Source organism: Neovison vison, chromosome 8, assembly GCF_020171115.1.
Source record: "Neovison vison isolate M4711 chromosome 8, ASM_NN_V1, whole genome shotgun sequence".
Lineage (NCBI taxonomy): Eukaryota > Metazoa > Chordata > Mammalia > Carnivora > Mustelidae > Neogale > Neogale vison.
This window is the reverse complement of record NC_058098.1, coordinates 42,677,274-42,704,033: the sequence shown is the minus strand read 5'-3', so window position 1 is coordinate 42,704,033 and position 26,760 is coordinate 42,677,274. Positions and strand designations below refer to the sequence as shown.

Here is a 26,760-nt window from a genome sequence, read left to right as displayed (position 1 = left end):
GTTAAATAGTTTTACCTATACATAGAGCATCTCGAACAGTGCCTGGTGCGTGACAGGATGTAAAAATGTTATATATTGTCACGATGGCTTTGTTTCCACTTGACGACATTCTATTCCGTGTGTCATTTATCACCCTTTCATAGTTGTTGATAAAGCAAAAGCTTTTTTACACTGTAAGATATTCTCATCTTTGCAGCCTACTCTTTTAAAATACTATCTGTGGTTTAGTAATAGAACGCAAAGCACGGTCATGAGTGAACGGACCATACTAAGTGATTCTTCTTGTATATTCAGATTTTCCTATGAAGAACATTCATTTGTGGGGCGCCTGGGTAGCTCAGTCAGTTAAGCATCTGCCTTCGGCTCAGGTCATGATCCCAGGGTCCTGGGATCAAGCCCCATATCGGGCTCCCTGCTCAGCAGAAGCCTGCTTCTCCCTCTCCCACTTTCCCTGCTTGTGTTTCCTCTCTCGCTGTATCTCTCTCTGTCAAATAAATAAATAAAATTAAAAAAAAAAAAAAAGAACATTCCGTTTGTTCACAACTAAAACCCACTATGCCACTTCATCTTCCCCACAGGACCCCTGTCCTCCTAAACCTGGGGTGGTTCCTCTTTTTCCCAGACACACCTTAGGAGAGTGCAAGGCCAAAACTCGCTGATGAGGCCGAGCATGACCAAGGATGGGGGTCTGTGGGCACAGCAGTGGCTGTGAGAGTCAGGCTAGGCCAGGTGGCAGGGCGGGGACCTGCTTTGGCCCTAGCGGAGCCTGGTAGAGGGAGGACAAAGAGCAGGGAGGGAGGAAAGAGGCGAAGGGTTAGGCCAGGCTATGTCTCCATACTGAAACATACATTGTGTTGAGGCCAAACCAAACGTTAGATTATGGGAGGGAATAGAGAGCCCCTTTTTTGTAAGTACCCCTCACGCCTAGGAACTTTGCTATCCTGTAATTTATTTAACATATTTACAGACCAGGTGTTTACTGAACCTCTACTCTGCGTAGGTGCCATGACAGGCTCTGGGTCACTCACAGTTGCATAGAAGATATGACTGCGAGCCCTCCAGATCCTCTAGGCACGTTTTCTAGCAATACCTAAACAGTGAATAAGATGAGGGTCTCTGCCCACAGCAAGGTCCTCGAGGGCAGTTCAGTCTTTACTGGGCCTGCCTACCACTCTAGGCTGCTTGCTCAGCCTGCTGGTGAATACCAGGCACTCAACAAACACCAGTGAATGAATGAATGAATGAATGACGAACGAATGAATTCCCTCTCTAAAACCCAGATAGTCCTAGAGGGGTACACCCATGTTCAGAGAAGTTAACTAGTTTACCTGTGGTCAATTAGAACTAGTTGATACACCAGCCAGAGGCTGAGATTCTGGATTTTTATTTCAAGTGGAGAATCACCACTGGAAAAAGACTGTGTGTTGAAAGTTAATCCAGGTTAATTCCCATTGATTAATCATTAATGTGTTAAGGAACTGCTGAGATTAAAAATAGGAATGAGCGGTTTAACTTCAGCTCAGCCCCTCTACTCCCTCACCACAGCCTGTATTTTCCACATCTTTCTAACAACCACTAGTACAGTACCAGTGATGGGGGTGGGGGTAATGATAATGTGAAATTGTCCAACAAATACATATTAGGAACAGGACTCTGTAGCCAGGGGCCCCGGGATGGTGTGAAGCAGATCAGGCTGTAGCAGCCCTGTTGGCTTTTTGGAAACTTTACTTTGAAAGAAGCTGGCTTTGGCTCAAGTCCAAAGAGTTGGGCTTAAGAGACCCTGATATAATGGTTAAAAACCAGGCCAAAAATTATCTTAAGTGAAAGTCTTATTTGGTTATGAAAAGACAGTGTTGGCTTATATTGGGGGGAGGAGACCATATAACGAAAAATACTATTTGCTCAGTTTTCTGGGAAACGGGTGAGTTTGCTTGGGTCAGAGACTCTCACCCTCTTCCTTACAAGGAGTAAAATGCCACAGGGTGGATCATATGTATTGCTCTGCCCATGGTGCTCTCTCTGTACAAGTAACTCAAATAGACTGTACTCTGTTGTATCACCCCTAAAAATGGGTACAATCACATTCACCATTGACTCCTTGAGGACCTTCTGGCCTTTCAATCCCAATTCCTCCATTTGCTCAAGAAAATCCTTTCTGGTACTGAATGCCATCTGTTCGAAGATTAGAGTTCGTTCTCTCGGGGCTGACACCCAGCTGAACTTGCCCTCACACCCCGGGCCTGGAGGCGCCACTGCTTGGGGGAAGTCAGTGGGTTTAAATAAGGCATTCCTCCCTCCTGGCTGTTGGCGGGTTGCGCAATCGCGCACAGGGTGACATCCACCGCGACCTCGGCCGGCCAGATTCGCCGGCGCAGCCTCGGCATCGCCTGGATTCAAACCTTCCTCAGCCTGCCTGGGCAGCCCCAAGGCAGCCACAGCGAGAGGCGCCGCGGGCCTGGAGTGGGCGGGGCCGACCGGGGCCCCCCTCCCCCTTTGGCGGGGCGTTTCGGTCCCGCCCCGCCCCCGCGCAGGGCCGAGCGCCGCACCGCGCGACCCCGCCCCTCCCCGGCCCCGCCCCCCGCGGCTCCCCGCAGCTCCTCCCCTCTCCCATTGGCCGAGGCGGAGACCCTCCTCTCTGCCCAATGGCCACCGCTGCGGCTGGGCCGCCTGCTCTCTGACTGGCCAGCGACCCGCGGAGTGGCGGGGCGCAGGCCAATGGGGAGAGGCGACTCGATGAATGGCTGGCCCGGGTGGGGAAGGCAGGAGGCGGTGATCCCGGCGGAGGGGGCCGTTCGCCAGCTCCGAGGCAGAAAGTGCCACGACTCCACACGCGCGCACGCAGCCAGCGACCGGCCGGAGCGGACGGCGGACGGGGCGGACGGCGTCGGGGTCGCGGCGCCTGCAGCTGCTTGGGGGCGGCTTCTCGGCGGAGGCTCGGCCGGCTCCTCTCTCCCTGTTCCGCGGCGGCGGCGTCGGCTGCTGCCTTTTCGCTCTTCCTCCCGCGTCTCCGGCTGCAGGTAAGAAACTTGGCCGGGCCCTGCAGCGGCGGCGGCGGCGCGCGGGCCGGGCCGTCGGGGCGCCGGGGCCGGAGCCGGCCGCGCCGCGAGTGACACGTCTCATTGGCGGCCCCTCCCCCGGCGGCGCCGCCTGCCGCCTGCAGTCGCTGCGGCCGCCGACCCTCGGGGTCGGGCCGGGCCCCGGGGGGGGGCGTGTGCCGGGCGAACCCCGTGCAGGGGCGGCGGCCGAGCGCGCCCGGCGGTGTGGACCTCACAGCCCTCGGCGTCGGGTGAGGGGGGGGACCTGCGGCGGCTCCGCGGCGCGACGTGGCGACGCCTCCCTCCCTGCGGGCCGTCGGGGCTGCCCGCACGCTCTGAAGTTGGGCTAAGAAAGTTGGCGGCGGGGCGGGGCGGCGTACAGCTGGCGGAGGAAGGGGTTAAGTTTCGGGAAGCGGCCGGATGACGTTGCCGGGCTGGAGTCCGGGCTGGAGGGGTGGGGGGACGGGCGGAAGGCGGCGGGGGCCGGCCGGGGGGAGGAGGGCGGGATTGAATGGGGGGCCCGCGGGCCGAGCTCGCCCGCCTGCGGGCTGCGGCCTGGAGGCGCTTCCGGCGGGGGGACGGGCGGCCCCCGGCAGGGCGGGCCTGGGACTCGGGGCTGCGGGGGACGCCGTGCAAGGACCGGGGCCGTCCAGGGTCCGGACGTCCCGGGCGGCCGCGGTGGCAACTTCCCGGAGTGTGGGCGGCGGCTCCCTGCTCCCCCTGGCGGCGGGGCCGGGGGCACCGTTTCCCCGGCCGGGCCGCGCGGAGCCTGGCGCGAGGCGCCCAGCGGGGTGACGGGGCCACCGGGGCCCTGCCTGGTCTGCCCCGCCCGCGCCACGATGAATGGGCTTCGGTGCCAGGCCCAGGCGGAAGCGGGCACCTCCGGCCCGGCCAGCCAAGCGCGCTTGGCACCAGGCCTGGCGCCCGCCCCGGCCCGCCAGGCTCCCCAGACCGTACCCTGGTTGAGGGAGGACGGACTGGGGTGCGCGCTTCCAGGAGGGTGTCAGCCAAACGTCAGGGATCCTTCCCCAGACTACAGATAATAAATGGTAGCTCATTGTGGTGTAACGGTTAAGGGAGTGGGCTTCTCAAATCCTGGCAGCGTTCAGGGTGACCTGGGCCAAGCTGTCTCGCTCCAGGTGTCTGTTTTCCCCGTCTGAAAAAACGGAGATGCCGGTCGTTTCTAATTAAGAGAAAAGCTGTGAAGACCCAGAACGCGTAGGAAGTAGTCAACAAGTCTTGCCTGTTACTGCTGGGCTGAGTTTTTAGGGGCTTGCAGGTCACTAGAGGGAGGTGGAGCCTGGTTCTGCCTCCAGCCCGCCTGTCTCAGCACCCAGGGCTCACAGAAGTCCCACGGTCTGGATTCCACTCCCAGCTCTCATTTACAGACCCTCTATGTAAGTCCCTTAACCTCTCTGAACCTGGGTTTCCTCATCTGTAATCTGGAGATACACCACCCACTCACAGTAGGATCAGGGCAGCCTCCCCAGCAAGTGCTGGGAAAAACTAGGACCTTGTGCAAACAGAAGGCAGTTGGGCAATGACTCCTGGAGGTCGGAGGTCAGCAGACTGGGAAGCACCAAGGAAATGAAACTTTGAAGGGTGTTTGGGAGCCTCCCACGTCACCGTTTGCTTACAGCGCGGGAACCTGTGGGGTGGGGGCATCTGGATGGTATTTTTTGGAGTTTGGGGAAGTGGGACCACTAGGGCCTCAACATGCTATGCTAGACATCTCTTTAGAATTCTGGCTGCTGGGTGTTTCTGGAGACCGAGGTCGTCTTTCCAGCACTCAGGAGGGACAGCTGCATGTTTTACATCTGCCGGACGCCGCTGGGGAGCTTTCTCCAATTGACTCTGCCTCCCTCCTTATGCTTTCCTTCTATGCGTGCTCTTCCTAACTTCCTCATAATCTTGACACCAGAGGAGTCTTGGTGATCCGCAAGCATGCTGCTTTCGGTGGTGATGTTTCAATTACTTTATGAACTTTCTAAAGGTCAGCCCCCCTGTGGGCTGCCAACCTGTTTCCTTTCCAGAAAGAAGTTTCCAGTTCTGAGGTCCTGGAGATGCCACTTCCCTCTCTATTTATGCAAAGGAGGAAAAGTGGAGAGACACCTACCACGGGCTGTTTTCCCTTTACCTGGAGCAATGCACACGTGGCTTGCAAGGTGCCTGGGATAGGGACAAGAATGGTGTCTTGAGGTTTGGAGAGAGAGGATAGAGAGCCATAGGCACCATATGCTGTCATAGGACTACTTTTTTTCATAGTTAGGAATCAGCCTCTGAACGTCTGTAAAGAGAGAAGTTAGTGTGGTACCTTGGTGCATGACTATTTGCTGGTGGTGGGAGGGTTTTAGATAAATCCTGAATCATTGAGTCACATCTGAGCAATGAAACTCTTTGCTGAAATGGTCCCTAAGTCAGCAGGCTGCATTAATTATATAGTATCAAATTCTAAGTGGTTGAATGGAAATGATTTAATCGGAATATTTGTTTATTATGTAATAGGGACACCTTTTAAAAGTATCAGGACCCCAGACTCTTACTTGTTCTTTTATCTCTGGGAACTCTAACATTATAATGAATGACACTTAGGCAGGGGCTCTAAAGGTCTTTGGAGACTGTGGATTTTTGTTCACTAAAATCTTGTTTCAGGAGAGAAAAAATAATGGTCAGTCAGAGTTAGGAAGGCAGAGACTGTGCTATCCAGCTGTATATCCGGGCCTACAGTAGTAGTTGAGGCCTGGCCTATAACACGATAATTAACCAAGTGAGGTAGACCGCTGTACCTGCTAATAGTCTTGTTAATTAGCCTGCTACTTCATTGGACAACTCAAGCTGAGCTCAGCTTGATTTTTAAGGTTGACTGTTGAGAATCAAAGTTACCAACACCTATGTAGGCCTTGCAGCCACCCCATTCTATAGAATAGGTATGGTTGTTCCCATTCTGTGGATGAGAACATGGAGGCGCAGCAGATCAGGTGGTGGTCAGGCCAGTTCCTATTGCTCAGCTGCTGGACAGTGTGGGCGTGGCCTTCTGAATGTTCACCTACAGGACCCGATAATCCCACATTTGCTGGGATAGTAACTGCTTACAGGAGGACGTGGAGCTACAAGAGCAGAATTAAGAGCTTCAGAGGAAGCAAGTACACACCTGACTGAGATGTATTTGGTGCAAGAAGGTATTTTCATTTCTTTATCAAATGTCTCCTGTGTGCTATGTCTTTAGACACTATAAATATAAATGAATGAGACCTGTTTCTCATGTGAGGAGACTATGGTCTAGAACTCTGTTGTCCAGTACAGTAGCCACATAGAGCTGTTTAAGTTTAAAACAAGTACAATCAAGTAGAATTTAAAAAGTGTTTCTTAGTCACACTAGCTGTATTTCACATGCTCAGTAGCCGATCATTATCACTGAGAGTTCTGGACAGTGCTGTTCTAGAGATAGCTGGAATTTCTTTCTCTTTTTTTTTTTTTTTTTTTTAAAGTTCGAGGTAGTTGGAATTCTTTGAATGTTCAAGTCTCCATTCTTGATCATTTAAAAATATGTCGAACCATGTAAGATGCCCATTCTATATGTCAAGAACAGTGGACTAGTGGTAATTCATGGGTTTCACCTTAATAAGATAGCACCCTTAGAAGGCATTGATTTCTTCCTCATTGTGTACATCGCAAATTGCATACCAAGAAAAAAAAGCAGGTGGGGGAGCAGCACCGATAGTGGCCCTCCCTCAGGGGGAACATTCCTAACCTGTTATCAACAGCATCAGAATGGTCATCCAGACCAACCCAAATTGGTATCGGGTCGACAGCATATGGCTTGTAGGGAAAGTTAATATTTAATTCTAAGGGAGAGCTTGGGCACGAGGGCCATTCTGCATTATAGAAAATTAACTTGGGGACTTCCTAGGAGGCTGTTTTCCTAGGCAGACAAATTCTGACAAGTCTCCTGAAACCTGCATCCCAGCTCCCACATCTAAAAACCAGACCCATCTGGGGTGCCTGGGTGGCTTAGTTGATTAAGCATCTAACTTTGGCTCAGGTCAGGATCTCGAGGTCCTGGGATCGAGCCCCTTGTTGTGCCCCCTGCTCAGGGGGGAGTCTGCTTCTTCCTCTCCCTCTGCTCCTCCTCCTGCTCGTGCATGTGCACACTCTCTCCCTCTCTCAAAAAATCTTTAAAAAAAAACAAATAAAAACCAGACACATCTTATGTGTTTCCCTTAAGTGCCATGAATGACGTGTATATCCCACTGTCTAGCAGTGGGGAGGAACTTTGATTTATGAAGAAAGTTTTGTAATTTCTAAATTTGTTTAGTTTGGCAAGATCGGAATAGCTGCTGGCCCTTAAACCTCACCCGTAGCAGTGTCTTGGTGTTTTCATGCTTGGCTGTTGTAAGTTGATTCCTGGGTCATTTGCAGGACTCTGTTCTACTCCATACAACTTTGAAGGGATCAGTGGGTAGTATTTGGGAAGACTTCTTGAATTCCTGGCTGTACTAGTGGGCTTATCTTTGTCCTCCATGTAGAATAAGGTAAAACCAAAGTTACCAAAGAACCCAGAATGACGGGCAGCTGCTTACTCTCTTTTTGGTCAGAGAGGAGTTTCACTAAGATTGTTCTGGAAGTTACCAGCTATTTATGGTGATAATGAATGTCACCTGCTGACTCAAAAGTTGGAATAAAAGACCATCTTAGGAGCACCTGGGTGGCTCAGTGGGTTAAGCCGCTGCCTTCGGCTCAGATCATGATCTCGGGGTCCCGGGATCGAGTCCCACATTGGGCTCTCTGCTCAGCAGGGAGCCTGCTTCCTCCTCTCTCTCTGCCTGCCTCTCTGCCTACTTGTGATCTCTCTCTGTCAAAAAAATAAATAAAATCTTAAAAAAAAAAAAAAAAAGGGGCGCCTGGGTGGCTCAGTGGGTTAAGCCGCTGCCTTCGGCTCAGATCATGATCTCGGGGTCCCGGGATCGAGTCCCACATTGGGCTCTCTGCTCAGCAGGGAGCCTGCTTCCTCCTCTCTCTCTGCCTGCCTCTCTGCCTACTTGTGATCTCTCTCTGTCAAAAAAATAAATAAAATCTTAAAAAAAAAAAAAAAGGGGCGCCTGGGTGGCTCAGTGGGTTAAAGCCTCTGCCTTCGGCTCAGGTCATGATCCCAGGGTCCGGGGATCGAGCCCCGCATCGGGCTCTCTGCTCCATGGAGAGCCTGCTTCTTCCTGTCTCTCTGCCTGCCTCTCTGCCTACTTGTCATCTCTGTCTATCAAATAAATAAATAAAATCTTTAAAAAAAAAAAAAAAAAAAAAAGACCATCTTAAACCAAAACCTATAATTCTAGGCCCTGACAAGTTGTGAGTGGACCAGGTGTGTTTTAGGGTGTCTTGAGACTGGTTCCAGGACGGGGCCCTGTATAGACTGAACTTGGCCGGCACATGAGATCTGTTTGGCCGCCCTAATGTTATTAAACAACAAAGCCACCTTTTAAAGGAGAATTTTCTCATTAAAAGTCTAGTTTTGGGGGTTCTTTTGGGGAGAATGGAAATATTTGCTCAGCAGGTCTGCTTTCTTGCATGGCAGCCCTGGACTTGGTCATCCTCTCCGGGCAGGGCCTGTGGCTCTCATTCACCAGCATCCTATCCTGGTTTACGATACGTGTTTGGTATTGGCAGTCCTCAAGGGAGCCGTGTCTACTTCGGCACCTGAGAGCAGGGAGGAGTTGGAGGGTGTCCAGGTGTGACCTGAGTGGTCACCATTGTCTCCTGCTAGCTGCAGGAGGGGGCGGAGAGAGAAGCGGTAGCTGGGGTTCTAGTCTCAGAAATAAGTGGTGCGAGCTTGGACCTGACTTTTATCCTTCCTGGGCTTCAGTTTCCTCTTCATGTAAAATGAAACTAGGCCAGATGGCCCCATCTTTCAGGCCACAAACTTCGGTTTATCCTCAATTCCTTGCTTTCTCATTCTTGTATCCTGTCCAGCAGCAAAGCTCCCCTTCAAAACAAAGCAAGAACGCAGCCATTCTCACCACTTTTGCTGGTACCACCCTGCTCCAAACTGCTCTCCTCTCTTCATTGGCTCTGAGGAGGCGTCCCTGCTTTTGCCCTCACCCTCTGCCTTTGAGTCTTGTTTCCAGAGCAGGTCATATCACTTCTCTATTCAAGAGCCTCCTTGGGCACCTGGGTGCTTCAGTGGGTTAAGCCGCTGCCTTCGGCTCAGGTCATGATCTCAGGGTCCTGGGATCGAGTCCCGCATCGGGCTCTCTGCTCGGCAGGGAGCCTGCTTCCTCCTCTCTCTCTGCCTGCCTCTCTGCCTGCTTGTGATCTCTCTCTGTCAAATAAATAAATAAAATCTTTAAAAAAAAAAAAAAAGAGCCTCCTTGGCCAGAGTCTTTATAGTGGCCCCCAAGGTCCCTGCTTTCACCTGGGCTTCACTCCGTCATATCCTCTGCTCCAGTCCCACTGGCCTCTTCTGTTTCTCAGGCATGCTTTTGCCTTGGGGCCTTTGCACATGCTGTTGCTGTCCATGGGACACTGTTTCTTAGATGGCCACGTGGCCCCCCCACCCCCGCACCAGGTCTTCTTCAAGTCAGTGAATTCTTCTCTCCCTAACTACCCTACTTAAAGTGACAGCCCCTAGCGATTCCCCAGTCTTCTCCCTGCTCCCTGTCCCACTCCTCTGTATCGCTTTCTCTTTGTGATCGCCAGCCAGGCGTGTCACGTACGTGACTGACTTTGTCCACTCTGCCGACGCAGGGATGCATCTGTTCTCTTTCCCTGAGGTACCCCTAGTGCCTGGCCCACAGTAGATGCCTGTCCTTGCTGAGCTCATGGGGAGAGGATTTTCTCGTGTTCATGTTCTAGAAGTATATTATTGTTTAGCCTGAAGTAGACAGGATTCCTAGAGCATCACATATAAACACAAAAAACATATTACGAAGCCAAGTGATTTTTGGATTCTGTCCAGCCTGGCTCCAGTGGAGAGGTTGCAACGAACGTTCACAGAGGAACGCTGTTGAATGGGGATGTTTCCTGCTCTGCCCCCAGAGCCCAGGGCTTCGAAGTGACCCTTAGTGGGAGGCCTGCGCATTGGCTTTCTCCCAGCTGCTGTAAGCCTCCAGGACAGTTACATTAATCTCCGTGCGCCTCGTCTCCCCACAGCCCGCTGTCCCTGTCATGGTGCCTTGCTGGGGCTGGGCCCTTCCCAGCTGCTCGCGCTTCTAGGTGGAGGACACTCAGCGAGCACCCTTGATTCCCTTCTGTGCCTGAGGAGCCTTAGGTGGGGCTTGGGGAAGAACTGAGCGTATCAGCGACAACACGCTCGCCAGGAAAGAAAGTGTTATTTTTACTTTGAACAATGTTCTGGCTCTCTCTGAGAAGAGGAGGATTTTGTATTTAGTGAGCAAGAAGTGTTCCTTAGTGGTAGGAGGAAAATTCTTTTCTTGTAGTTGGCATTTTATTCTCTCTTTTAGTCAGACTTCGAGGAGCACAGACACTGAGGAGCTGAGCCTTCTGCCTCTCGCACAGAGTTCACTGTCCTCGGAGGTCTTGGCATGCGGAGGCCAGGGCAGGCCGGAGGAGGTGGTTGGGGCAGGTGGTCTGGTTGGTAAGCGTCCATTCCTGGCCTGCTGCCTTCCTTTTGTTTCCCTTCCCCTCTTCCTGCTTTTGCTTTTGGGCAAGGAAATGAAAAGTTGATCCCGGATTCCTCGCCCTTTGAGATGGGAGCGTCTGGCCTACTCATTTTCCCTGGAAGGGTGAAGACGCTTGCTCTGCCCAAAGCCCAGGTGGTATGTTTCTCTGGAACCTGCCATTCAGTGGTTAAAATGTACCACTTGACCACATCCAAACTGTTTTCTTGTCAGTTAAGACTCCTGCTGAGTAGGACTTAGATGGAGCCTTTTTTTTTATTGAATACACTTTCATTTCATTCTGTCTTCTCAAGATTTGTTGTAAGTAGCAAGAGAAATAGTAATTTTCAGAGCTTAGTAGCAATCACAGTGATTGAGGAAGAGGAGTCAGTGCTAAAAAATAAATGAATTATTGATCCCCTTAAGGAAGTCTTAAAACAGTGGCGTGTCAAGGGACAATGAAAAGGGTCAACTTCAGACATGACTCTGAAGCCCAGCCGCTATTTCCTGTGTTAATCTGCTTCCCTCCTAAAGTTGGGAGTTTATGAAGTTGGAGGCTTTTTCTGAACAGTTGGATTTTTTAAAAAGTTGCTGCGCAGGACAGTGCGGTGGGCGTGGCCATGGGTCGTAAGGTTGGGGCAGGAGGTGACTGCCTTCCCCCACCTTGGCCCCAGTCACCCAGCTCTTCAGGGGCGGGAGCAATGCCACATTGCCTGGGAGAGGGCTGCGATGTGGCAGCAGTGACAGGACCATATGCTCCAGGGACCAAAGACGCTCTGCCTTCAAGTTCCATGTGATACAGTTTGCCACCAGAGTGGGCATATATATTTTTAAGCTCTTCACTAAAAAGTAAAGTAAACTACACTAACTAAAGTAAACGAACTAAAGTAGTTCGTTTACTTTAGTTAACTAACTAAACTACACACACAGAAAAGTGCTGTCACAAGTCTGCAGCCCAGTTGTAAACTGCCACAAACCAATCACCCTGTTGAACCAGCAGATCAAGAAATATCCCCCAATAGTTTCCTCTTCTGCCCCCTCCAGCCACTGCCCAGCCCCAAGGGTATCGGCTCTGCTGGTTCCTGGCACATGGATTCGCTCCATTGTGTTTGAACTCGAGGTATAGATGGAATCACGCAGCCCCTGCCCTCTTGGGCCTTTTCTTGGATGTGGTGGGTGAGAGTGCTCTATGCTGTCAGCCTCCTGGTGGTTCACGGTCATTGTCATGTGGGTGCTCTGGCTTGTGAGTCTTGTGCCTGTGCCTGTTCCACTCTGTGTTGGGTACTTGGAGAGGTAACTGGGGGCTCCATATGTCATATGGCAGAAATTGCATGATATTGTGAAATATAAAGTCCTGCCCCTCGGTGCGGTGACCATTGATCCACATGGCTGTTAGTTCTGTCCCTAGGAGCAGGACTGCAAGCCTCCAGGAGGCATATGCTGGGCTTTAAAAGAGAGGCCAGACTTTTTCCCAAGGCGTGGGGACTCATGTATCCTCCCATCAGCAGGACCAGAGGGCTCGGAATATATTATCCAGTGGCCGACTTTACAAAGGAACCAGAATGAAGTTTGAGTTACTGTCGCTGTTAATAAGAAATAACTCGTACCGCACTTCCCAGTTGTCACTGGGATGGGAACATTTGGCCATGGAATTCGTTAATCTGAGGTGGGCTTTTGCAAAAGGCTCGTGGAAGAGGGTCAGGTTTTGTTGCTGATGAGCAAATGCTACCTCTTCACCACAAATCTGAGTGGAAATGCAGCTCCTCTTTGTGCAATGAAGGGAGAACTTCGATCTGGGGACTGAGTTATCTGAGCCCCAGCCCCAGGTTAACGTAATGTGTGTTGGAGTAATAAGGGGATTATTATTTCTTCTTCTTCTTCTTCTTCTTTTTCTTCTTCTTCTTCTTTTTAAGATTTTATTTATTTATTTGGCAGAGAGAGACGGTGAGAGAGGGAACACAAGCAGGAGGAGTGGGAGAGGGAGAAGCAGGGAGCCAGATGCGGGGCTTGATCCCAGGACTCTGGGATCAGGACCTGAGAGCTGAAGGCATGGGCTTAATGACTGAGCTGCCCAGGTGCCTTTAAGGGGATTTTTTAAAAACAAAGGAGCCAGCAGTTGAATACCAGGTGTCTTTCAGCCCCAACCCCCACCTTTCTAACCTGGAGTTCCTCCCACCTCCTGGAATCCGTGTGCAGACCCCACCCAGGTCAGTGGGGGTGGACTGCAGACTCCCCTCTTCCCGGGATGGATGTCTGTCCGGGTCTGGATTTGGAAGCTTCCCTAGCAGCACTACCAGCCCTGCTGTCACACAGCGGGGATGATCACCTTTTTCTTTTGAGAGCTTGGTTGGGTGGGATTTCATTTGGCTAGGAATGCCAAACATCAGTGTCTCTTGGCACAATGGTGCCAAATGTCAGTAGCCCCAAGAAGTGAGGGACCACTGTGTTCTGGTGATTGGGTGGTCTGGACCAGTCTTCTGAACGAGGTTGGGGGCGGTGTAGGCCCAGTGCTACATAACAGATAAAAAGCACCTTCTGAAAAGCATGGAATGGCTTGGAAGATATTTTCTTTTTTTATTTTAGTGTAATTGAGATACAGTATTCTATTTCACGTGTACAGCAGTGATTTGCATACACTGAGAACTGATCACAGGATAAGTTCAGTTGCTGTCTGTCACTGTGCAAAGTTGGTACAATATTATTGTCTGTATTCCCCATGCTCTATATCACATCCCCAGGACTTCATTTGTCTTGTTACTGGAAGTTTGTCCCACTTGATTCTCTTCGACCATTTCACCTCCTCCCATTCCCAGCCTCCCTCCCCTCTGGTAACCACCACTCTGTTCTCTGTAACTGAATCTGGGTTTAGTTTGGTTTGGATTGTTAGTTTTTGTGATTTAGATAATGACTTGCAAGTGAAATTATGTGGTATTTGTTTTTCTCCATCTGGCTTATCTCATTCAATGTAACACCCTCAAGGTGTGACTGTGTTTTCACAACGGGCAAGATTTCATTCTTTTTGCCTGAGTAATATTCCAGTGTGTGTGTGTGTGTGTGTATGTGTGTCTAAAGTATACCACCTCTTTTTTGTCTATTCATCTAACTATGGACACTTGGGTTATTTACTCTTGGAAGGTAATGAGGAAACCAAAACCTCAGTGAAAGGAGTGACCTTGGACAGTAAGCCCAACCCCAAGGGCATTTGGCAAACGAGGAAAATTCTGAATTTTGAGGACATCTCTGGGCACAGGGGCAGTATGATGGAAGAACCTGCCTACTGAGAGTTCCACAGAGAGCTGCTTTGCGTCCAGGGTGACGGCAACCCAGAAATAAGCCCATTCCCCTCCTGAGAGCTGGTACTCACAGGTTGTACCTCTTGCACATCCCATGACCTAAGTGGAAGGAAATTCTCCAGCCGATTTTTAAATTCTTTATTTTAGAGTCGACCTGCACAGACCGTGCTCCTGGGCCATCCTGCAAGTGAGCAGATGAGCAGAGCTCTGCAGGACTGCTCCTTTATTCCAGGCTTAGTGAAGCCCCATGTGTAACTTTCACAGGAAAGTGAACAGTCCCTAGTTAGGAATAAGTAAACCCAAGGAATACAGAGCACCGTGAATGGGGACCAGCAGAAACAGATCTGTGAAAATATGAGACCGTGGAGGAGTTGACTGATATTGTAAACAATGCCTCTTACTATACTTCAAGTAATAGACTAGATTGAAAATACATGCACGTCAAGGAAACTGTAAAATGACCTAGCAGAATTTAAAAAGGAAGCAGGGACAACCGCTAGACATGAGCAGCTCGATAATTGTAATTAAAAACTCAGCAGATTGAAGAGAAAAAGTGAGCTGAAAGAGCAGAATAAAATGTACAGATTTCATCTTCGAAACCCAAATAGATGAATAATTTCTAAGACCGATTAAGAATCAAGGAGGGTAGACTGAGAAGAGTGTCTGATTGGGATTTGGGAAGAGGAGAGAGATCGTGGGCCAGAGCCAGTATTGGCGAGATGATGCCTGAGGGTTTTACGGAATAGATGAGGCGCCCATCCAAAAAAGGAGAAAACACCCATATGTAGGCAGTATAGTGATAGAGGAACCAGAAGCGGGGAGAAGTCCAAAATCAAGAAACCCAGATCACTTTTAAGGCAAAAACCAGGACAGGTCATTAGTGACAGACCCTTCCTTGCTAAAGGAAATTCCGCAGGATGCTCTTGGAGGTCAAGCAATGGCAAATGGGAGGAGTGAGCTGTATAAGCAAGGAGTAAAGAGGGTGGTAAGTATTTGGACCCCTGTAAACACATGTAAAAGAATAATAGTATCATTTGGTGTGGGGGTGGTGGCTGGAAAAGGGAGAGTATTAAATACATGAAAACATTGTACCATTGAAGGCAGTAGGGATAATGGAATTAGGGGAAAGGGTAGACTCATTTAACTTTGAACTTGGGGAACCCTGCATGTTCTTTTTAACAGTAATTACTAAAGAATAGAAACTGTCTTTTGTACAAGCAGAAGGGGGGGCAAAATGGAATGCTTTTTTGAAAAAGAGATAAGAAAGGACAGATGGGAAAACAGCACAAAATAGATTATAGATTTAAGCTCAAATATATCAGCATTCATATTTAGTATAACTTGATTAAAAACTGCAGTTAAAACATAAAGATAACATTCTGGGTTTTAAAAATCCACTCTTGTTCTGTATACAGGAGACAGGTTGAAAATGAAAGATAGAAGATGTATTGTAGAAAGTCTATTAAAAGAAAACTGGTATGGGGGCACCTGGATGGCTCAATCAGTGGAGCATAGGACTCTTGATCTCCGGTTCATGAGTTCAAGCACTGCACTGGGCATAAGGATTACTTAATGCAAAAAAAAAAAAAAAAAAAAAGATGGGGCGCCTGGGTGGCTCATTTGTTAAGCCGCTGTCTACCTTGGGCTCAGGTCATGACCCCAGAGTCCTGGAATAGAGCCTCACATCAGGCTCTCTGTCCAGCAGGGAGCCTGCTTTACCTTCCCCTTTCCCCGTTTGTGTTCCCTCTCTCACTGTCTCTCTCGCTCTCTCTCTCTATGTCAAATGAATAAATAAATAAATATTTTTTTAAAAAAGGGAGAAAGAGGAAGAGAAGAAAGAGAAGAAAACAAAAGAAAACTGGTGTTATATTATTGTTATGTAAAAGAGGCTTTGTCACATATACAGAAAGTATTCTGGAGAGAAAGCACACTTAATAGTGATCAGAGTTTAATTTGGCTTAAAGATAATGCCAGTTTTAACTCTTAAGTGCATCTTAGTAAATCACAAAATACATAAAACAAAAATTGACAGAACCACAAGCAGTGGTCAAATCTGTAATCATGGTAAAGACTTTTAGCACATCCAGTCAGTAATTGACAGCTAACCAGACAAAAATCAATGATTAGAACTTTGAACAAAGGACTGTATATAGTCCGGGACTATATATAAATAAAACATTGCGGCCAACTAACACATACTTGGCTTCAAAAATTTCAATGATTGGTCATGTCTGGGGCTTTAAAGTAAGTCTCAACCAATATCAAAGGATTGAGATTATATAGAGCAGGTAATCTGACCACAGTTTAGTAAACTGGAAATACGAATAAAAAGAAATAGAAAATCTCCACTTTGGGAAATTTTGTAAAAGTATGCTTTTAACTAGTTCAGTAAAAGGAGAAATGGAGTGGTAATGAAAATTCTACACTAGTGGAATGTTGCTGAAGTATTATTTACAAGAAAATATGTACCTTTAAATACATCAGAAAAGAAAAGATGAAAAGTAGTGGGCTATAAGTAAGTATCCTTCTCCAGAAGTTACAAAAGACAAAATAAACTGAAACCAGTCTGAAGAAAGTATGGATGAGAAGGGGTGAATGAAACTGAAACCAAGTAAGTAGATGGATGAAGCCACCAAAGCCAAGATTTCATTCTTAGAAAAGATGAGTAATCTTGACAGATATCAAGCAAAAGTGATCAAGAAAAAGGCAAAATCTTCTCAAGAATGGAAAATGGGACTTTACTACGGATGTAGTAGACATTAAAAAGGTAAGTGGTTAGAATGAACAACTTGAGCTAAATAAAAATAAATGAAATAAAATCCAGTGTTGTAGATGTTTATTAAAAATATCTGAAGGATCCCGAGGAGGGGGCTCTACACACATCATATATAGAAGAACTTTTTTTTTTTTTTAAACATCTCCACATGGGAGGACTTCTGCAAGATCTGACAACATAAATAAACTTATAGGAAAATATAACTTAGATGCTGAACCAAGAAGAGAACCAAGAACCTGAAATAAACAAAAGATATCTACAAAAAGCAAATATCACACTAACCAGCAGGACATCAAAATCTTTCCCTTTGAGGTAAGGAAAAACAGGATGGCTGCTGTCATTCCTTCTCTTTAGCACTGTGTTGGAGGGAAAATTCAAGAAAAAGTGAAGCCAAAGATAGGAAGATTGGGGATAAAGGAACAAAGCCATGATCCACAGGCAGGATGCTTATGTATGTAGAAAATATTTTTAAAAATCTAAGGAGGTGTCCTAGAATTAAGCGAGGTTGTTGGAGGGGCAAAGTCACCCTGCAGAAATCTGTTATGTTTCTGGATACCAACACCAAACAGAATGAAACAGATACCACATTTGCAATGGTGGGAAAACTATGAAGAATCAAGAAATAAGTCTTTCCAAAAGCATGTAAGTCCCCACAGTGTGCATTATTTTCCTCTGCCAGGGTACCCATGTTTTTCTGTTTGGATGTGATCCTTACAGCCATTTAATGCACAACTCCTATCCTAATGGAATTTTCCGTAGAACCTTCTTTCATCGTGCACTTGGGAGTGTTGATGTGCTGAGGTTTGCTTGGATACAGTGCCGAAGAGACTGGCCCCTGCTTTCTGGGAGCCTGGTGTCTGGCCCATTAATGGGCCAGCACATCTTAACTGTCATCATTTTGAGAAGTCAGGGTTCTGGATTCCTACCTTAGAGGCCTGTTGTCTTCATTGATGAGGGGAAGCTTGTAAGCTCTAGGAAGATTTAGGCCTTTTGAAGTACTTACTTTTCGAAAGACTGTTATTTTGGAGAAACACAAAAATTGTCAATTCTTTCTTTTTTTCCTTAGGCATAGAAATTGAATCTGAAATAGCCAATGAATAAGCAAATATATAATAGAGTACATTTCTATTTTTAGTGTTTCATCTTTCTTTAAAATGAGTACAGCATTGTTTTGTTAAAGTTGTTTCCATTCTCTTAAAACATGAAATAAATTATTTCAGAATATGTTGTTTAATGACGGAATTTTCTCTTAGTTTCTCTGGGTTTAAAAAAAAAATCAGAGATTACACTTATTATTTGGATGAGGTGATCTGAAAACCCTCTTCTCCAGACACTTAGAAATGTTAAAGTTAATAAACATTCTCTAAAAAAGCATAGCTAAGCTTATAAGTTAGTACTAAGAGAGATTGCCAGGGGCTATAAATGGAGGGCAAGGGGAATGAGGGAGGCCTAGAAGTAAGCTGACCCTGGGTGTGGGTGGAGTCTTGTCAGCTGGAGTCACCTAGGTCTTGGGCCTAGGTGACCCCATGGGAACAGGGGGCTCGTTTGTGGGGGGATGGGACCTGAGCCTCCCTTCATCCTCTCATGTGAAACCCGCTCCCTTGAAGGGTGGCACTCTAAAGGGAAGGGCAACCTAGTGGCCAGGGGAGATGACCCAGGAGCTTATCTGTTTTGTCCTGGGGCCAAGTCATTCTCCATGAGAACCTGCTTTTGGGAAGCCCATGCCTTGTGTAAAAATCAGTCCATGGCTTTTCTCTTTCTGAGGGCCTGGTTGAAGCAAAGATTAAACTGCTCTAAGACAAGCCCACAACTCAGCCCAGACAGGATTTCCTCTGATAAAGTCCCACCAAAGATGTGACACAAAATCACTATTTAAGGCATTAAAGTGGGTGATGAAAAACATTAATGGAAAAAATAATATGGGAAAAATAATACCAGGGAAAAAACCAGGCCAACTTGAAAACAAATTGTTTATTCAAAGGACTGATTATAGAGCTGGTTAGATTCAGCTGAAGAGACCATTGGAGAAGTGGATCATATATCTCAGGAGTTTTCCCAAGTGGCAACATGGAGAGTTTGAGGTCTAATTAGGAATCCTGCCACAAAGAAGGAGCAAGAACATTTTCAAAGAACAAAGTGGCCTGGGGTTTTCCAGAATTTATTAAAAATGTGAGCCCTCAAGCTCAGGATGCGCAATGAGTCTGAATAAGATAAAGATACATGCCTAAAAATATTTTGTTGAGTCTTTAGAACACCAGAAGTGAATCTTAAAAGTTCTGAGAGATTTTTTTTTTAGAGGTGTCATAAAGGAACAACAAATGAATAGTGTGTTTCCCAATAATAACTCCTCCTCCCCTACCAGAAAGAGCCAGAAGACAGGAAGACAGATAAAATAATATCTTCAAAGTGGTGAGAGAAAAGGACTGTCAGCATGGAATTCTGTATTCAGCTAATCCATTCATGAAGAGTGCGGGTGGAATAAGGACATTATTGCAGGTCTGTGAGGACTTGAAAAAGTTGATCCAGAGCTGCTCATTGCTGAAAGGGCTGGTCAAGGATGTACTTTGGAAAGAAGGGGGTAAGCTGCAAGAAGCAGTGGTCCGTGCATAAATTGGCCAACATTTAGGGAATGCACACATAAACTGTCTGAGGAAAAACAAGGAGTAGGTCTGGGGTATGCTGGTGAAGGGGAGGATGCATCAGGTTGGAAAAGGGGCTCATGTCATTTGGAAGGGCACCAGACGTCAGACCTTCTCCAGTTCTGCTGCTGTTGAGGATGTGGCTGGAGACGCATGAAATGAGGTCAAAGATGTATGTTAGAAATATGGAAGGGACAAAACATTTTGATTAGGGATGCCTGGATGGCTCAGTGGGTTAAGTGTCTGCCTTCATCTCAGGTCATGATTTTGGGGTCCTGGGATCGAGCCTTGAATCAGGCTCCCTGCTCAGCGGGGAGCCTTCTCCCTCTACCCCCCCCACTCATGTATGTGTGCACACATGTGCTCTCTCAAAATCTTTTTTTTTTTTTTTTAATTTTATTTGACACAGAGAGAGATCACAAGTAGGCAGAGCAGCAGGCAGAGAGAGGGGGGGGAAGCAGGTTCTCTGCTGAGCAGAGAGCCCAGTGCGGGGCTCGATCCCAGGACCCTGAGCCCATGACCCAAGCTGAAGGCAGAGGCTTAACCCACTGAGCCACCCAGACGCCCTTCTCTCTCTCTCTCAAATCTTTAAAAAACTTTTTAGTTACAAGTTTAGTAGTCACTAAAAAAATAGTAAGAGCAGCATGTATTAACTTCCAAACACCATAGAGGAAAAGGAGATAAAACCTTAATAGTCCAATAGATGCAGAAATAAAGGGGGTTAGGGCAGAATAAGCAAGGAAGAAGGATTATAAATAGGAATGACAAAATAAAGGTTTAAATGAGTCCAATTATATAGGAAATCACAATAGGCGTTGATGAATTAAACCTACCAGTTAAAAAGACAAATTGCTACATTGGTCTTAAAATAAAATCCAGCTTTATGCTATTTTTAAGAGTTCTACTTAAAACATACGAACACAGAAAGGTTGAAAGTAAAGAATAGAAAATGATTCTAGGCCAATATTAACCTCCCAAAAGTTGGTATAACTTTTTAAATAATCAGACAAACTAGACTTTCCTCGGGAAAAAGAAGTTCATTTTTAGGGATAAAGAAGGTCACTATATAATAGGGGGAAATAGCAGAGGCTGTATCAGGAAGATGTAACAATGCTGACCTGAAGTTCAGCTAATGAGATGGCCTTCAAATAAAGCCCACATTGACAGATTTCCAGGAGAAACCGCTGAGTCCATGATCATGGTACGAAATGTTAAGAGTTCTCAATAGCTATTAGATTGAGCTGGCAAAACAGGGTTCTATAAAACATTATTAAGCTCAAACTAAGAATACGCATAGAACCCTACACTCCACAGAGTACACACATATTTATAAAAATTGACCACAGTCTAGCAAAATATACCAAATACCGTAGTCTAAATCAGTATGTTGAGCCTCAAAATCAATTTAATTGGTTACAAAAAACCTTTTCAAATGTTTTAATGGTGTAGAGAATACTGGTGCATCTGTGTACTAGTATTATTTCATGAAAGCTCATCACTTATATGTTGTATGTCACAATACACACACACATATACAAATGCTAATGTGTATGTTTCTGCATCCTGGGTCATGGAAAAAATTATTAATATGTCTGGATCCTGGTTAAAAGTCTGAAAGCTTTGTCCCATATCACACAGAGCAGAGTCTGTGATGACAGCACAGTTAAATGAGGAACTGTCAATGATAATTCAAAACTCCCCAGTGTTAGGGGAGTTAAGGACACGGCCACCTCACAAGTCTGTGAAAATAGTGTGTGTGTGCTATAGCTTGTAAGATGAAGCCACAGCAGTACTTAGAGGGAAATTTATTGCCTTAAGTATTTGCTGCAAGAAAAAAGAAAGGCCTGGAAATTAATAAATGTCTATGTCAGAAAGTTAGAACAGAATAAACCAATAGAAATGAGAAGAAGAAATAATGAAAATTAATTGGGTATGCTGGATCACAAACCCAAAAAGCTGGTTCTAGAATCATCATTGAAATTGAATCATCAATTTATAACAGCCAAGACCCAGAAATGACCTAAGTCCATACACAGATGAGTAGATGAAGTTGTGCCACACACACCCTTGCACACATACTCATGTGTGCCCGCTCACCATGGAATATTATTCAGCCATAAGAAGGGAAACCTTGCCATTTGCGATAACATGGAGGACCTTGCAGGCCTTATGCGAAGGGAAATAAGACAGAGGAAGACAAATTCATATGATCTCACATACATGTGAAATCTGAAGGAAAACAAAAAAACAACAAACAACAACAACCCAAAACCAGTTTCCTAGAAAAAGATGACATGTGGTTACCATGGGCAGGGGGAGGGGGAATTGCAGCAAGAGGGTCAGAAGGTACAGACACCCACTTACGACATAACTCCATGCCAGGGACGTACCAGACAGCATGATGACTAAGCTAACATCGCTGTGTGTGGCGTGTCTGAACGTCGTTAAGAAAGTAGAAGCTCTCCTCACAAGGAGGAAAGAACATTTTTCCTTTTTTTTCTATCTTGTTTTTGTCTCTATATGAGATGATGAGTATTAACTGAACTTAGTGTGGAAATCATTTCTTTCTCCCTATATATGTCAAGGCATTGTGCTATTCACCTTAAACTTACACAGTTCTGTCCTGTGTCCTATCTCAATAAAACTGAGTGGAAAAATGAAATTAAATTAGCACTTAAAATTCAGCTCCCTCCTTCTTCCCCCCACCACCAAGAACAGAGCTGGGAATACAGATCTTGACAGTTTTACAGGCAGATTCCACCAAACCTACAAAGAACAGGGGGAAGGGGACCATCCTTAGCTCATTTTATGAGCTGTGGGTGACCTTGCTACCAAGATCACATAAGAACTGGGTCATAAGAATGACACCTGATTTCTCTCACTTATGAGCACACATGCAAATCTCACACACACACACACACAAAAAGTGAACAAATCTAGTGATACATTAAAAAAAAAAGGCCCAACATCAAGAAGCGTTTATACCATACGAACCATCTGTGAGTTAACATTAGAACATATATTATTGTGATTCAACCCATTTCAGATTAGAGAAAATGTCAAGTGGTAAAGAAAAAGCATTTGCTAACATTCAGTACCCAATTGTTAAAGAAGAAGAAGAAAAGAAAAGGGAACTAGGAATTCAAGATAGCTTAACCTGATGAAATGTTTCTACCAAAAAACCTACGGTCAGCATGGTGTTTGATAGAAGTGGAGACTCAGAGGTGAGCCCCGTTAGCCCCCCTCCAACCCCAATCAACACCACTTCAGAGCCCTGTGACACGAGAGCTGGGGTGGTAGAAAATGGATGGTCACAGTGTTTTTCACAATATTTGAAAACCATCAGAGATAGAGGGGGTGGCGCCTGCATGGCTCAGTCGGTTAAGCATCTGACTCTTGATTCTGGCTCAAGTCATGATCTCAGGGTCGTGAGATGGAGCCCCGCGTCTGACTCTGGGTATGGGTGCTTAAGATTCTCTACCCCCCACCCCGTCCCTTCCCCACTTCTTATTCTCTCCTCTGCAAAAAAACCTTAGGAGATGGTAGTCCTGATGTGGCCGTATCTGCTAGGGTCTCTGATTTATTGTCACTTTGTTTTAGTTTTGTATCTTCCTAGCTGGTCACCTTGTGCCCAGAAAGTGAATCTAGAGACTTGTTCTCTTGGATACCCGCCCAGCACACCCTTGCCTCACTAGTCTCCCTTCCCCTGGCCCACAGCAGAGGAGCTGCTCGGTGATGAGACCCGGCCCTGGGGGTGCTTTAAAGGGTCTCTTCACAAAACCTACTCAAATCCCAATTGCCAAATTGGACTGAAGTGGCCAATTTGGACCAGGTAGGTGGGCCACACGAGTTAGCAGATGTGTGTCATGTCTAAAGAACTGAGGGCTTCCACTCACGTTTGCTCCCTAAATCCTTACTCCCTAGGAATGGAAGAAAACCCATTCTCTCAGGACCCCAGGGTGGGTCAGTGAGTTTCTGCCAGCTGAGCCTGGGAGTGGTCCCCAAGCCTTTGGGTGGCCTCTTGCTTCCTTCCCTCCTGGAACCTTGACGTTTCTGCTTTACACTCTTAAGTGTACTAGCAATAGTAAGTACAAGCACCTAGTTTATAGATCTCTCCCAAAGCCATTGAACATAGGTTCTCTGTGGTCAGCCCATACAAGATGTGGATGGTCACATAGCTGGCCCTGTTCTTTTGCCCAGTTGGGCCTGGCCCTGTGGGAAACCCAGAGAGACATTCCTGCTGGGGGTCCTTTTGTGACAGTGTGAATTTCAGAAGCAAAGCCCCCAGAATGCTGGTGTCAAGAGCACACTCGGGAGGCAACCCTGGTGGTCTCGCCCCTGTGAGTCTGGGATCTCTCCGTGATGTTCCTGCCCCACCCAAGCCAACTGCAGAGCAACAAGATGGCTGCCTCTCCCTTGGCAGTCCTTGCTGTCTGTGGGAATATGGCCTTCACTGTAAATGTTTCGGGGTACTACTTATCAAGACTAGGACTTTTCATTTTTCCTGTGAAAGATTTCTGTTAACGAAATTCTAACTCGGGAATTAGTGGTGGGGAATAGGGTTTCTTTTTCGAGCAGCCCATTCTGCCAAACTTGGAAGACATATCGGGCTGCCATCAAACATACATTTGTGTGTGCAGCAGAGGAAGAAATATTCTCCCCAGCTTAGCTTTTGTGGAGTCTGTGCTCCCAACAGAGGATATATTTTTGTATCCCATATTGGCCTAACTTGAGTAAGATTCAAGGCGATTTTTTTCAGCCCTGGCTCTTCTGCCTCCACCACAAGGCTGCCCCAATCCTACAATGCTCAGCAGGAAACAGACCCTGCTTTGGAAGAGCCTGGTGACCACGTCAGCACCGTGACCCTCCTGCAGCTCCCCGGGAGACGGCTCTTGGAGGGTAGTTGCTGAGAAGCTGCTTGGGGCTCATGGCGTGACTCAGACCCCTGGCATCGCACTGCCTCAGAAGAAGGGGAGTGTGTCAGAGGACTTTTGTCATCAAAATAGACTCATACAGTGATTATAATGTGGTGTTTGTACCTGAACGTGTCTGTGTTGGCAAAGTTTGGAGAGGTCCTTGTGAGGACCCAGAGTTCTAGTGGATGGATGTCCACGGAGACTGTGGAACATTCCACACCTTCCTGTCCCTGCCCTTCCATCCACTGGATTCCCTCCAGGGCCGAGTAGGGTACAGTTTTCTTTCCCATACCTCATTTGTGAGTGTGTTCCTAGAAAGGCTAATTTGGGACACCCTCTCCTGAGGGCACCTGGCTGTGGCTCCCACTGTCAGAACCCACAGCCAGAGATCAGAATCCACTTGCCCAGGATTCGAAGGCTCCATGAATCCACGTCACAATTCACTTGTGAAGGTTATGGCTGTGATAAAGAGGTTACCCAGTCCTGCAGACCCAGGGTGATAGTCAGGGGGAAATAAATGTTTTAGCCACAGCTGATGGGGGTTACGGCTAGGGGAGCACGGGCCATGGAGTTTTTGTCACAAGTCCCTTAAACCCTGTTCTAGCAAGGGACTTATTTAGATAGTGAAATTTTGTGTGTGTTCTGTGATGAGAACGATTCTTCTTTGAACTTAATGCTGAGATACGTAAAACAATCTCTTCTCAGTCCCTTCTTTAAAATGCCCTACTGTGAGAATTTGGATTTTGTGATTTTTTTTTTTTTTTTGGAGAAATTTCCCACTCTCTTGCCGTCCCCAGTGGAGGAGGAATCTCAACTGACAAGCCTGGACCTGGCCTGTCCCAAGGTCTAGAGATTTGCAGGGGGTGGGGGTCATGCCAGGAAGGGAGCCTGTTGACCTCTCTTTTTCTGCGCCCTCCTCCCTCTTTCCACCTTAGCTTGTCTGCCTTCTTACACTTGTCTTCTGTTCACTAATTCCATCACTGCTCCTCTTTACGGGGGCCTAGGATCTGTTCAGGGGACTGGGACTGTGATAGTAGCATCAAAATTAGTTGATAAAAGATGGATGGATCCAAATAAGTAAGCCTCTTGGGGCTCCTCACTGAAGTTGGACCCAGCCTGGGCTGGCAGCCAGGAAGCTGTGGACTGGTCCACAGGCAGTGAAAAGAGGTGGCTTGTGCTCTTGGTTTGGAAAATGTCATCAGGCAAAGGGCTCCCTCCCTGGGGTGAGGATTGGGTCTGATGACAATGGTTTCCCTTCCTCTTTGCAGCCTGCAGACATGAAATTCCACACCTGGGGTCTCTTATTTGGTATACTTTCCCTGACTTCTGTTTCCTAATGTGCAGATTGCAAATTTTGCCACTCCTGTGTGTGTGTGTGTGTGTGTGTGTGTGTGTGAGAGAGAGAGAGAGAGAGAGAGAGAGAAGTGGGGGAAGGGAGAGGAAGTGGGAATCTTAAGCAGGCTCCATGCCCAGCACTGAGCCTTCCTGACTCGGGGCTTGATTTCACAGCCCTGAGATCATGACCTGATCTGAAATAAAGAGTCTGACCCTCAATCGACGGGGCCACACGGGCATCCCACAAGTTTTGCAGCTCTTTAGGAACTATCCTGAGGGCCATTTTTTTCCCAACAAATTTTTGATCGCTTTCCAGGATTCTGAAGGATTGTCTCTGACTCTTGGTCATCGCGTTTATCACGGCACTGAGGAAGGGAGACAACAGAGTAGAGATGGTGTGCCAGGGGCCTGCTGGCCAGAGCGCATGCAGTTGAAAGCCTGTAGAAGGACTTGGTTTAGTTTACATGGTATTTTTATTTTTAATCCATTGATTTCACTTTAGGGAAAAAAAAAATATTTCTAGCCTAATTTGAAAAAGTAAGCGATATCTCAACATGGCGCTCACATTTCTACAACAATCAGCTATAGCTGGGTGACGCTTTCCCCCTAATTTGCTGGGACATTCTTGCCACAGTCCTCACCACTCCCCATTGCTCACCCCTGTCCATGCATGTGTTTATGTGCATCTTTGACCCCTGCAATAGAGAATCTATCGAATTGTGATTGGGACTTCTGAGTCTCCAGCGTATTACATGTCCAGACCTGTACGCTGCTGATGCTCTATTGCTTCCTATCCTAGCACTAACGGGGGCTGCTCATATCTTGCATAAAAACTTATGTCTGGGGGTGCCTGGGTGGCACAGTTAAGCATTTGAATCTTGGTTTTGGCTCAGGTTGTGATTCGGGGTCATGAGATCGAGCCCCCGTGGGGCTTCAGGATCTTGAGATTGAGCCCCACGTCAGGCTCTGCGTGGAGTCTGCTTAAGTTTCTTTGTACCCTCCCCACCCTGTGAGTGCATGCTCGCTTGCTCTCTCTCAAATAAATAAATCTTTTTTTTTTCTTTTTAAAGGTGCCTCACTTCTAAAGCGGGGCAGGAAGGGATGTATGACATCAGAGATTGCAGGAATTTGTTTCTTCTTTGAACTTACCAGTCAG

The 26,760-nt window shown here is 47.1% G+C and overlaps 1 protein-coding gene across 3 annotated transcripts in view; it reads left to right on the top strand.

The window, feature by feature from the left end:
- The first annotated feature begins 2,817 nt into the window (after positions 1-2,817).
- The window catches only part of RRBP1 (ribosome binding protein 1), a 64,651-nt gene continuing 40,708 nt past the window's right edge, over positions 2,818-26,760 (top strand). For 2 of the 3 annotated variants that reach the window (XM_044263492.1, XM_044263491.1), the window contains exon 1: positions 2,951-3,017. The gene's annotated coding sequence lies outside the window, so the exon portion shown is untranslated. Of the gene's footprint in view, positions 3,018-26,760 lie in introns of all 3 variants that reach the window. The other variant, XM_044263493.1, reaches the window with a different exon arrangement.